The following is a 13,584-nucleotide window of genomic DNA, read 5'->3' as shown; positions in this document are numbered from 1 at the left end:
GTGGCCGTCACTTGAGTTCCATTTATTGAGATCTCTTTCACCGTTCTGTATTCTTTTCTAAGATTTGCTTCACTTTTAAAAGTATCCTATATCTTTTTTTTTTGTAATTAGAGGCAGACATAAATTTAATATGATGATACTTGAACTTGCCACTTTTTAACTGAATTTTACATTTTTTTTTCTCGTTTTTTTTAGACTTCCGAAACCATCTGGCATCTCTCGACCGAAAAAAGTATGAAGCATGTCATTTTTTTATGCCTTTACTGAGTTCGCTGTGACCTAAGGTTTTACAGTCTTTCTTTTGATTTAGCTGTTTTTTTATTGTTTTTTTTTAGGGAAGACGTTATTATTGCAAATTTTAAAGTAGTGAAGAACTTTACTAAATGCATAGTGGGTTCTTTTTTGCGTATACCTGATCCCAATTAATCTCTTCCCCAAGGTGAGTAAAATATTTTTAAAGTTTCATTGTTTATATTCCTATAAAGAGAGTTCAGTTTACCACGGTTTCTTTTTACAAAAAAAAGGGCATGAATAAAACATGGGAAGATAGTCGTTGTTTTCTTTTAAAAATTCTCTAGATATAGTATTGTTTAATTACATTTTTAATGCATATATCTATCGAGGTAGCACTCGCTTCATTAATTATCAAAGGCAGCGTTATCGTGTTGCTACAGACATACTGGTTCTGTATGTCTGTTCTGTTGTGCCCGTTGTCAGCAGTAGTGTTAAAACGACAGAGAAACGATTTTGGAATCGAGTTTCATCCACCGCACGTCTTAAAGAGGGTGAAAGAAAAACACACAAAAATAGATAGCCAAAAATTGTTCTCGTCATAGAATTAAAAAAAAAAAAAACTCTTTTATATCTTCTGTCCTTCGAATGCTCTCTGCTTTTTCACTGCGATGACTCTGCGGGGCCAAAGCACGTCAAAGAAATACGGGTCGCCTATTGGATAAAAGCCTACCTCACCAGCACCGCGATCATAAACATTAAATTGCCTGCGGATATTTTTAAAAGTTCTGTTAAAGAATATTCTCATCCACATTTTGTAGCATAAATAGAAATTGACGGAAATTGTCCAATTTATATTATCGGAGCCATGCGCCAGCTGTCGTTTTATAAACGAAGAAAGAGAAAGATAGACTGCGATAGCGCTGGTCCAATACTATGGAAAATCCTTTGTATGGTCGGCAATAAAAATTGGCCCAATCAGCTATAGCAGCCTCTTTGGCTGTCTAAAGTTTTTCCTGTGGTCTCCCCTATGGCTGTCTATAGCTTTTCCAATGGAAAGCTAATATATTGTATATGGTTTAATCTATGGGACTCTTTAGAAAGGATGCTATAGCCGCCTATAACTTTTTTTTTTTGGTTCCTGTAGTTGTCTAAAGCTTATTGTATGATCTGCCGAAGAAATCTTTACGGCTTACTCAATGGCTCTTTTTAGACAGCGTGCTATAGCAGCCTACGTCCTTTCCTATGGTTTCTTTAGCCACCTATTGCTCTTTGTATGGTACGCTATAGCTCGATCAGTAGTTTGTCCCATGGTTCTCTTTATCCACTGTGATATACTGCCTACAACTTTTCTTACGGTTTCTTTAGCCGCTGTACATCTTAATAGGAAAAAAAAGCGCCGACTTTGTATTTAGATATAAAAGAAGGTTGGACTACTTAAGCTTATTTAAAACGTTCCGGACTTGATAAACCCATCTAAAATATCGAGCAAACCATTAAGCAACAAAAAATGCACTCGCCCAGGTGTTTGCAAATAGGCAGGTAAACAGACACAAGAGATTGTTTTCAAATCTCATAGAAGTTTATTACACGCAGCGTATTCTGTAGACAAGTACAAACTAAGCAATCTGTAATACGTGAAGAGGTAATACAAAACTGTTATACAACTGAGAAGATTGCAAAGCAAACAAGAACCGGGGTAATTCCTGGGTAGCAACTGCTCAACGGGCGGCAGGCAGAAACGTTTCCCCGTAATTCTACCGGAGGCGCCCCTCACTGGCGTTGCAATCAGTTCATTGACATACCGTTTCATCAACACGCGATATTTCATAAATACCCGAATTTCGTTTAATGAGCCGCTGCAAATTTTATTGCTGTTAACGCTTAGAGTCGAGAGTACTTCCTTTGTACTAAAGGACAATAGCGAGCTTCTTTCTTGAAAAGGCAGCTTTAGTTGGAGCGTTTCCTGTGCAGTGTTGCAGAAATCCCTTCTTCTCTTAGGAGATGCGATCCTTTCTACTAAAGGAGCTTAAGCGGTCCATCTGACGTGGGGATAAGTGGAACGGCACATAAGTGAAACGACAATTTCTCGTAGCACCTACGAGCTTGAGAAGAAAAAAAAAATTGAATATAAAGATGAGAAGCGGCGTTCCACGCATAATCCCCAATTCATATTAAAATGTTTTATTTTTCCAGAGACAATTCGTGGAATGTTCGTTTAACTGGAATTTAGGTAGAACCAGCTTACCAAGAACCCGACATTGCTCGTGGTTTAGAAGCAGTAGTACGTGTAAATGGTCAGTCGGTGATATTTATAGCTCGCTTCAATGAACGCTAACCTCACCGCAGCTTCTAGAGTGCGCCTAGCCGAGCACCGGCACCTGTTAGACTTTTTTCCGGGCGAGGGAAGTTCGTCCAGCTGCGAGGACGATAAAACCTGGTTGCCCATAGCAACACTTCGCGTCTTCTCGGAGCATGTGCGAAAAGGAAGCAAAAACGGTGTAACCAACGCATCTGTGTTCGCTTACGCAGATTGCATTATGAAGTCGCCGCGTGCAGTTCCTGTAGCGCAGTGGATAGCGCGTTGGACTTCTAATCCAAAGGTCCCGGGTTCGAATCCCGGCAGGAATGTTGTGGCGTCCCTAAGCGGGAAGCTTTATTTTATAGTGAAAGTGGCTAATTTTAATGTCAGTGGCTGGTACATCTGCACCGAAAGGGGCAGACGGACACATTCGATGAAAACTCCAGGTTAACGAAATGCAGCTGAATTGTATTGAACGAGAGTAAAACAATACTTCGTTTAGTTTTTTTTTTTTTTTTTTGTTTTTGTTGCAGAAGGTGATTTTCTTTATCTAATTTCCTAACTTGACCTAAACCTTAAGTGCGGATTTTTGTTTAAAAAATGTTCACCTTGGACATCAAAGCGCCCGCTGCATAGTCTGCCCCTGACGCCTAGTTTCCACAAAAGATTCTCCACACGCAGCCAATCTTGGCAAATGCCGCCTTCATTAGCTCATTAAGAAGGTTCTGCCACCTCAAAATAAATCCTATACTTAACATATCCTAAATTCCGATATCCGTAGCGTCTGGTCCACACCTGTAGATAGCCCGTACCACATAACATTTCAACTTTTTTTATTTGTAGTTCACGGCCTATGGTACGCTAAATAGAGTTGAGTGATCTGAGAGCTTGTTTGTCGGATGTCCTAGAGTAACACAGACGTGTGCTACATGTTCTGGTATTCTTTTTTAAACGTTGTGTTTCCCCTTGAGTAACCCGTCCATGGTACCTGTCACCTTCTTTTACCTCCAGCAACTCAGTCGCAGGCTCTATATTTATTGGGGATGCCGCCAACTTTTTTCGAACCGAAGTTCGATGATCGAATGAAGCTGTTCGAAGGGTTCGAAGGATTTCGATTTTCAAACGCTCGTTAAACTAAGAAGTTCGACGCTTTTCGAACTTTGCACATTCAGAAATCTAATGTTTCTCGAACCTTCGAACTTATTACGCAAAATAATGTATCCTTTTCGAACTTTCGAACGTTTAACGCTGCAAACATCGGTGCTTGTGGAACTTTCGTCTTTGATGGACTAAAAAATTTGATTATTTCGAACTTTCGAACTTCTTGCACTAAAAAGTTCAAAGCTTCTCGAACTTTCTATGCTAAGAAATTCAATAATTTTTGAACTTTCGAACTTATTTACTTGGAGAAATAGATTATTTTCGAGCTTTCAAATCCTCAAAAGTCAAAAGGTCGATGACCTTCGAACTTTCAGAAAAAAAGTTCGAAATTCATGGAACTTTGAAAGACGGGCGGCCGGTTTCATTTGGATTCAAGCATTTGTATTTATATGCGGTGCCGCATTCCCTGTGGAAGACAATGCCGTGTGTTTCAATGTTCTTGCATACTTAGTTTTAAAGAAATATATTCCCGAAGGAGCGAGGAAGGACGACGGGTTTTTAACGATTGTCGTTTGTGCCATTTTTGAAGCGCGCTATAGCCGAAGCTATTTATGGTAGCGATGTTGAACCTTTTAAGAATGATCTATGCCTAGCCTGTAAGTGCCGTCTTAAGATATGATTGTTTTCATTCAAGTGGAGTTTCGAATAAATGTCTAAACATGAATCTACGGGCAATTATGCCCCAAACTTGGTAATTTTTTCGCCTAAATTGTTTGAGGTATGGCATTTAAATGAACACCACAGAGAGTACATATCACTGCTACCTCCAGAATACAAAACAATGTATATATTGTTTTTTTCCACGTGAAAAAATACATTAAGTCATGGGGGAAGATTTCTAAAATTGTTCAAGTTCAGCACGTCATTAAAAAAAAGCCAGTTGTAATTTCTATTTCTTGTTTCACGTTTCGGGGACTTTCTTGTAATCTTCTTCACCATATGACGTGCCACAGGAAAGGCTACAAGCGCGGGCTCATCGCTCTGGGGCACATCTCGGCGGCACAAGCTCTCGTGACTTAACAGCAGCTACCAACGCTATGAGCTCGCGCTTGTAGCCTTCGCTGCGGTACAACATAAGATGAAACGAAGTATAGCCTGTACACATTTTGGTAGGAGAAACCTGTTTCGAAGTTCTGAGCCTCCGAGTGTGCAAGAATGCAACACTTCCGGCGGGTTCTTGAGAGTTTTTTTTTCTCCAGCTTTTCATCCCTGCATTATATGTTTAATTTTCAGGGGCGAAGCTCCTTATGGGGTATCCACACGAAGGAGAAATCCGCCCCTTTCCTCCGCGGAGCGCGCCTCACGTGAGAGATACGTCATCCCTTTTTGACGCCTCGCTGTCCTCGCGCCGCCGTTCTCCTCCGTGGCGGAGGCGCAGAGGCTTCGTGGTGTCAGCACGAAAGCTCCGCAGGTGCACGCGGCGGAGCCGGGGACGGAGTTTCCCGGGATGTTGACGTCACGACATCCGTCCGCGGAGTTCTCCTTCGTGTGGACACCCCTTTAAGTGGTATCCACACGAAGGAGAACTCCGCGGACGGATGTCGTGACGTCAACGACACGGGAAACTCCGTCCCCGGCTCCGCCGCGTGCACCTGCGGAGCTTTCGTGCTGACAGCACGAAGCCTCCGCGCCTCCGCCACGGAGGAGAACGAGAGAACGGCGCCGCGAGGCGTCAAAAAGGGATGACGTATGTCTCACGTGATGCGCGCTCCGCGGAGGAAAGGAGCGGATTTCTCCTTCGTGTGGATACCCCTTTAAGTGGTATCCACATGAAGGAGAACTCCGCGGACGGATGTCGTGACGTCAACAGCCCGGGAAACTTCGTCCCCGGCTCCGCCGCGTGCACCTGCGGAGCTTTCGTGCTGAGAGCACGAAGCCTCCGTGCCTCCGCCACGGAGGAGAACAAGAGAACGGCGCCGCGAGGCGCCAAAAGGGATGACGTATGTCCCACGTGATGCGCGCTCCGCGGAGGAAAGGAGCGGATTTCTCCTTCGTGTGCATACCCCTTTAAGTGGTATCCACACGAAGGAGAACTCCGCGGACGGATGTCGTGACGTCAACGACACGGGAAACTCCGTCCCCGGCTCCGCCGCGTGCACCTCGGAGCTTTCGTGCTGAGAGCACGAAGCCTCCGCGCCTCCCCCTATTGAAAAATCCACCAGACCGGTTTGGTGTGTCCTAGTGTTTTCTGACGTAAACATCAGACCGGCCTGGTGTGTTGTGGTGCGCACATCAGACCAGCCTAACGTGTTCTGTTGTCCCCACCAGAACACGTTAGGCTGGTTTGGTGTGCCCATCACATCATCCTAGTGTGGTCTGATGTGCACATCAAAACACAGTAGGCTGGTCTGATGTGCACAACACAGCACACCAGAATGGCTTGATGTGCACACTACGCCACACCAGACTGGTCTAATGTCCACACCAAGGCACACTAAACTGGCCTGACATGCACACCAGGGTGCCTCTGGTGAGCATACATTACGGATATATGTATGGTGTTGAATGAAAACATGTTTTCTTGTAAAATTAAATAAGATGTACAGAGCTAAAACACCACATTTGATTTTATAAGGTGCTTAATTGAAGGGACAATGCAACGATTCACTTCAAATAATATGTACTTTGCGTAAGCATGTTGGCACAGTGTAACAAACGTTTACCTATATGCAATAGCCTGATGGAAAGAATACAGGTTTGTCTCGTCAACAATCGTCAGCAGCTTGTCATCAATGAAAACTTGAAAATATTTCAGTTGGCATTTGACATCATCAGAGGCCGTAAACATGGGTTCCGCAGGCTCCAGAAAACACCGGTCTTCTCTTCCCCAGTCAAAAACTTGCGGCGGTGACTTTTGCTTCTTTCTTGACGTTGACAGAAGTTGACAGGCGGGCATTCTGCCTTCAGTTTCGTTATCGCTTGGAAGTTCTGTTGTTAGGCCCTTCGTTGGCAAGTTCTCCTCGTCACTGTCACTCACTTCACTATTACTAGGTCCCGCATCAGACACTGTTCCACTTTCTGGAATCAAAACCACACAGGGACGATCGCGACACCGTGTCTGGTAGAAAGATCCCGATGGAATTTCCTTCGGGCAGCAGTAGAATACGAAGCCTAAAAGAAAAGAGCACCACGTCTAATTCTACCAGAAAACAGGGATGTACTAAACCAAGCCAAACAGGAAGCTTTCTCCCGACAATTACAGCCGATTCCTCGTGCACAGGTATGTAAAATTCAGAGTGAACTCCCGCCCCTAAAGTAAACTACTGAAACACTGCCAAATCTAAGCACGGAACGGAACACCACAGAAATCACAGAGCTACTATGCGACTCCTCTCTTAAGACAGTTTCACATGCAACGACTGTGCGAAAAAAAAAAAAAAATCGGTGCGACAGCCGACGCAGCGAGTGCGATCGCAATGTTTGGTTTCACATGCTCCAACAACCGCGCAATTTCTGTCGGAGCGGCTGGCGCTTTGGACACGGACGCGACGCGTTTCACTTTGTCTAAAATACAAAAAAAAACGTCTTAATAAGCATACGTGTTTTAGGAATGCAATAGGTAACCAGAAATTTATAATAGCGAAGCATTAAATCAGAAGCTTTTATGTACCTACATTTATTTTCGCGGATGAAGGCTGGCTAATGAACGGCTGATTGACGAGAAAACGATCGCACCGGCTCTGCGGCAAAATACCAACTTGGTGGAAACCAGTTGCAGAACCGCTGCGACAGTGCGACTGCGATTTTAATCGCACATATACTAGAAATCGCACCGATTTCGGGCGAGAATCAGAGCATGTGAAAGAGCCTTCGCATATCTACTATGTACTTTTTTTTCCCCCGACCTTCATATGTTTCAGGGTAAAATACGTCAGCGCTATGGAATCCAGAACTTGTAAAATTCAAAATTAGCATATCTCAGAGCAAAGTACTGCTTACCTTTGTAACAGCAGGTCGAAGTGCGTAGCACGGCGTGGACGGTACGCATCCTGGGCGCCGCCATGCACATCGCAGCCGACGGAGCGACGGAGTATCTGGAAACCCCTCGCGGCGAAAAGTCAAGACCGCGAAACCGAAACCAGAAAATGTATTTCCTAAGATATGTTAAACATTTTGCATGAGTATTGTTTTGGGTTCCAAAAACACTATTTTTATATTGAATGTGTCCTAAAAACAAACAAACATTTTTTAAAGTACCTAAAAGGGTTAATAAAAATAAAAACGAAAGGAAAACTTTAGTGTTGCTAGAAGTGCTAGGAATCGTCGGTGGCGTCTGTGCACACTGGGCAATTTGCCCCGCCAGCGAGCTGCTGAGCGCGAAGGAAGAAAACGGTCGTGGGAGAAAAGGTAAGGATTAAGGATATTTCTTTGTTTCTTTTTGTGCTTGCGGCATTACCATGTGGGGATTTTGCATTATTAGGTCTGGTGATACACTTGTAGCTTTATTTTCAGTGAACGATTCGAGCCTGAATGTATAGCTTTTACAGAAGAAAAATTTCCGGGCGGCTATCAGTTCGAAAGTCTTTGTTACCCAGCATTGCTAGCCGGCAAGCATATTCTAGAGTTGTCATTTTGACACCAGTTTGAGTTGTCTTCACCACTTGTGGGGTCTCTCTGTAATAATCGCCGCGCGATCGGCATGTGCTTCGCTCGTCTCCCAGGGAGTGACACAATACAACGAGAAGATTGCGAATCGGTTTACTGTACTTCCTAGTTGTCCGTCTTCGAGAGCCGGCACTGCGGCCCGCCGAGTGGGGTTGTCGCCCGTCATTCAGAGCTCGCAGTCGCTGTCCGTGTCCAGGCCTGCGGATCGTCCTCCCCACGCCAGCGCTGCGTAGTCAAGCTGTTCCGGGCTATCACAGCCCGAGTCTCGCTGCTGAACCACTCCGGGATCGTCATGGCCTAGGTCGGTGTGGCCAGGGCTCGCCGTTTCCGCCGGTCCTGATCTGAACCTCGCTGGCGGAACGCTCCAGGAGTCGCCATGAGCCAGAACAGCCAGAATGGCTCCATCGTTCCTGCGTGGCCCCAGCCTGGTGCGGCACGCTCTTCCTGTTTCCTCGCGCTCGCCCCCGGCTAGAAAATGTGAGTAATTAGAAACATACTCTGCATGCTAGAGAACAGTATGCACGTTACAATCGCTGTACCGTGACATGCAAGCCTGGTGTGAAACGGTGACAGGCAACAAAGTGCACACGTGAGAAGGATATTTATGCTTCACTTGCGCTTTTTCTAAAGGAAAACTTACGCATCCTGTTTTCTGCATGCCGTCACATTTGTTACCAGATTCAGCGTTAAATTTTGTTGCCGAAACAAACAAAGCTTTATGTGCTGCGAAAATTTACTATTTGAGAACTCGCAGGTTTGGAAGGTTTTGGTTACGACCGCGCGTGTGCCGAACGGCTATGTGCACATACAACTACGACTGCCGGGACGGGCTTCTCGCTTCTTGAAGGCCTGATCGCCTGATTCTGGACGTCACAGCGAAGCAACAATCGGCCCAATTGTTCCTATTGTATTTCCCTATGTGGTGTCTATAGTCTGTTGCAACTTAAGAACGAAGGGCGAGGGTAAGACGGGCCGGGGAGGAGGAAGCAGGCGGAACGCTAAAGAGAGAAGGTGGTTTTCCCCTCTTCTCCAGCGTTCCGTCTGCTTCCTCCTCCCCGACCCGTCTTACCCTCGCCCTTCGTTCTTAGGTTGCAACGGATTATAGTGACTCGTAGAACAACTTGTATAAAATTGTTATTTTGCTGAGTACCCTGCAAAACAAGTTCGTCAGACCACTTTCCAAGCCTGCACATCTATTTTCGTTCACTTCAACAGCAACAATTACTGTAGAATTTACTTACCTGATGCATCACACTGCAGTGATCCACTTCTGTTGCCGTGTCACTTCCGAAGATCTCGAGGGGAAGCGGTATAGTTTGACGCTTGAGTCGCCTTCGTGACTGTGACAGTCTTTCACGCAGCAGTAGCAACATTTATTTTTTGGGGGAACCCTATCGAACCCCAGCGGGTTCCTGTGGCATCTCACCTACTCCTATAGGAGTAGGCAAGTTGCTACAGAAACCCGCTGGGTTCATGGAGACGTGAAGCCGGGACTTACTTTTAAGAAGAACGGTTCCCAAAAAGGCTGACGCCGATCCAAAATGCCACATTCACACTTGGTTTCTATATGCACCCGCCTGCAGTCCTTGCGATCTGGGCTGTCCTGGCCTACCCAGTCTTTTATTTTGCAGCCGCTAGATGGCGCAATACGTAGTGACAAATTGCATTGCCTGTTAATATTTGGGTCACTTAAAGTGAGGGGAGTGGGTGGAGTGGAATGGGGGGGAGAGATTTGTATTATCGAGATTCTGCTGAGTCGTTGCCCAAGACGCCTCCGACTGTACATTGCAAATCTTAATATGTTTTTCATCTGTATAAAAGCAGATATTAATTTACTGACAGGATGACAGTGCTGGTGGGCCCAAATCTAATTATGTATTTGCAATCTGAACTGCTGATAATGTAGTTGCAGGTAGTGACAATCTCAATTTAGTGGAGCAAGTCAATTGATTGCTCAGGAGAGGCTCTGCCCAGTACTGTTATTCACATGCTTCAGGCCCTTCTACCGTTAAGAAAATAGTGTTTCACCCTCTTTGCACACAGGAGCAGAGGGATCAAAAGTCGCGTTTTTAGGGGCAGGACAACACTGTCATACTACTATAGCCAGACTTTTAACTCAACAAATGGTTGATGGCAGTACAGGAAGACATCATTTCATGACTTCTTTATGCAGCGTAGCACGATACAGTCATTGCTTACCTGAAAGGCGAGTAGTTGCAATAACGAGAGTTGGTAAGGTTGCCAGTATCCCACATGAATAAATACTACCTTAAAGGCGTGATTTCAAAAGGTAGTGTTCATTTATTTAGTGCATAAAGCAGCCTGGCTGCGGCAACATCATAAGCAACAATACCACCTTAATGGTAGTGACCGCAGCCCTTGTGTCACCTTACCAAAAGTACCGCAAGAAAGAGCTGACATTATTTCTACAGGTTTGCATCGTCATAAATCAAGTTAAAGCGATTTGCTAATGGTCTGAAAATCCCAAAACAAGTGAAAGTGATTTACTGGTGGTGTGAAATTACGAAACATTTTGAGGGCATGCATTGCTAAAATCTCACCCTATTAGCAACTGTAGCATACATTTTGTTTGGGCATAGGCATGCTTCCTGCTATTACTACAACAAAGAAATGGGGTTCAATCTTTTGACTACCATCCCTGGTCAAAATGCCCACAGAGCACCCACAGAAAATCTGTGTGGGGTCCTAGAGGTCTCTATGGGGCACCCATGGAGTTGTATGGGTGTCCTAAAATCTCTGTGGGGTCAGGCCTGTGGGCCTATGGGACATGTGGGTTACTGTGTGGGCTCCTTTAGGTAACCCACACAGCCTGTGGGCGCCTCCTTAGGTAACCCACACAGCTTGTGGGGACTTCTTTAGGTACCCCACACAGTCTGTGGGGATAGAACTGTGGCTTTTATGGGACATGTAGGAGATTCTGTGGGTTGCTGTAGGTACCCCGCAGCATGTGGGAATAGAGCCTAGGATCCCATAGGTCAAGTACGACACTGTGCAGGTTGCTGTAGGGATGCCACACACGCTAGGGAAGCACTCTGTGTTGCTACGTGGGACATGTGTGGGGTCTATGGAAAGCCTATGGATATGCAGCCTCAAGATATATCCTACAGAAGTCATGCAAAATGCAACCTTTTTGTAAGTTCTTTTTTTTGACATAGCTTATCCCGGTGCGCAGAACACTACGCCGACGACGTCGACAATGCAGGGTTTTCTTCGAAATGGGGCTTCAAATGCTCGCGCAATAATAAGTAATTATTAATGCGTGAGCATTAATAATTACTTATTAATTATTGAGCATTGAGCTCATGAACATTGCTCCAAAGTTGTTAGTTTCGTGTTCTGTGCTCTGACCTTATCAGTCTTGTGTGTTCAGCAATCTAGTGAAAGGGTATATTGCCAAAATGCAGAGCAATATATGTGTATGTTTATAGGCAGCAAACAAATTAGATGCAGGACAGGACTTATTTGGACTTTTATTAAGTTTATTTTACAGATATCTAATGGACCACGAACAAAAGAGAAGCAGCTAGTACATTGACGAGTATACATGAACAAATGCAATCATTTTGCAACAGAATGGTGATTGGGTATAAAAGAAAAGCATGTTTTAAAATGAATCAATATGCAAAAGAACAATAAGTCATGCTTTGGTGCATATATATATATATGTTAAAGACATTGCATATTTACATGGTGGTGATAAAATATCAATCAAGCTCATATCTTCACCATATTCACAAAATACTACAAGTTTTTGTGCACTGAATGAGTGTTAAGGAGACAAGGAGACATTAAAAGTGTAAATACAAATATGTATGGAAGTGCAACCGCATCAATGGCCAAGTGTGTTAGTGCACCACAGCTCGGACAATCTGGAGAGGAAGCTCGCACTGCAAAACCAATGGATTTCATGCTCTGTCTTTACCTGACATTGAAACTAATTAACAGTCGACTTTCTTTTTATAAATTGGCCAAATTCATTTAAAAAGAAGCCGGGATGAATGCAAATGTTTGCTTATCCTAGCCCTGTACCACGACCACCTATATGGTGGCCTGCATTGTATAAAATAGTCCACATTTTAGTTTGATAGCTTCTGCAAACAATACACATCCATGTATGCTCAGAGTTTGAAGGGGCTGTGCAACAATGTTCGGGCTTCAACCAAATAATAGCGAGACATAGTTTCCATCCCTTCTAGAATTGGCAAACAGAAAACCATTTTTCTGTACATGTGCTTGCTCTTATTTAAAAAGTAAATAAAAAGTAAACATGCTCACGGGTGCGCACCTCTTAATCACACTCAACTTAAGCCAAAAGCCAATTGAGCCAACTTCTTGTGCATCATGAAGCATGCAAGAAAAGATTGAACAAATAATATCAAACTTTTCACCAGGACTACGACGGTGTCATTACTTTTTTGAGCATGTGTGTATTGAGACGAGCGGTAAACAACAGTTCGAGCAATGAATGTTGAATAGACAGAATACAAGGAGGCACAGCACCAAGAGTAGAGATAATGCACCTTTTCTCGACACTGCTGAAATTTGATGGCTGCGCATTGCCCAAAACAGTTACGCCAGAGATTTTGTCCCCAAAGTGGCACCTTTTCTCATCTTTGAAAAATATGTATTTTTCATTAGATCAGTTCCTTTAGTCAAGAAAAAGAAATGTATAGACTGTTTAAAGGGGCACTGACACCTTAAGGGTCGTATTTTTTTTATTTTCCAAAACAATTCAAGTTGTAGTCAAGACACGCAAAAAAAAAATGCATCGGGAAAGAAATTTTCTTAAGCGCGCGCCTTTTTATTTTTGGTGCCCTCCTCTCCCGCTCTTCGCCTCCTCGCTTCTTTTGATTCGTGACCTTAAAAATCATGAAGTTTAGAAGCTTTGTAGGCGAAATTTCTATAACATTTAATAGCGGCAATCGTAAAACATGTTTTTTAATGCAATTGCAAACGCACTACGGCCCTTCTTTTTTAAATACCAAAGATCGGAGTCCGGTGTGATGTCGCCTTCCAGAATTGTATCCTCCCTCGGAAAACATGCTGCCTGGGCAGGCGGCACCGCCCCCTGCGTGAAATAAAACTGTTTTTTCTCGGTCCACCGGCGCCCTCAACTCCCGCCTCCTTTCCTCTTTGCATCGGGTCGCGATGGCAACAGCATAGAGTCATGAAGAAAGTCGACTCTCAGGACTCCGCAATATTTGACGTCAATGCACCGGCGCGGATCGCGCGGGAACTTCGAATTCGGCATTTGGAAATTGCTT

The 13,584-nt window shown here is 44.3% G+C and overlaps 1 non-coding gene across 1 annotated transcript; it reads left to right on the top strand.

Moving 5' to 3' along the window:
* The first annotated feature begins 2,789 nt into the window (after positions 1–2,789).
* On the top strand, positions 2,790–2,862 carry Trnar-ucu. The gene has a single exon. It is a non-coding gene; the product is annotated as a tRNA-Arg (tRNA).
* Positions 2,863–13,584: the final 10,722 nt, after the last annotated feature.

The sequence above is a fragment of the Ixodes scapularis genome, unplaced genomic scaffold (genome assembly GCF_016920785.2).
Source record: "Ixodes scapularis isolate PalLabHiFi unplaced genomic scaffold, ASM1692078v2 ptg001275l_1___fragment_3__unscaffolded, whole genome shotgun sequence".
NCBI classification, from domain to species: Eukaryota; Metazoa; Arthropoda; class Arachnida; order Ixodida; family Ixodidae; genus Ixodes; species Ixodes scapularis.
This window is presented reverse-complemented; position numbering and strand designations above follow the sequence as displayed.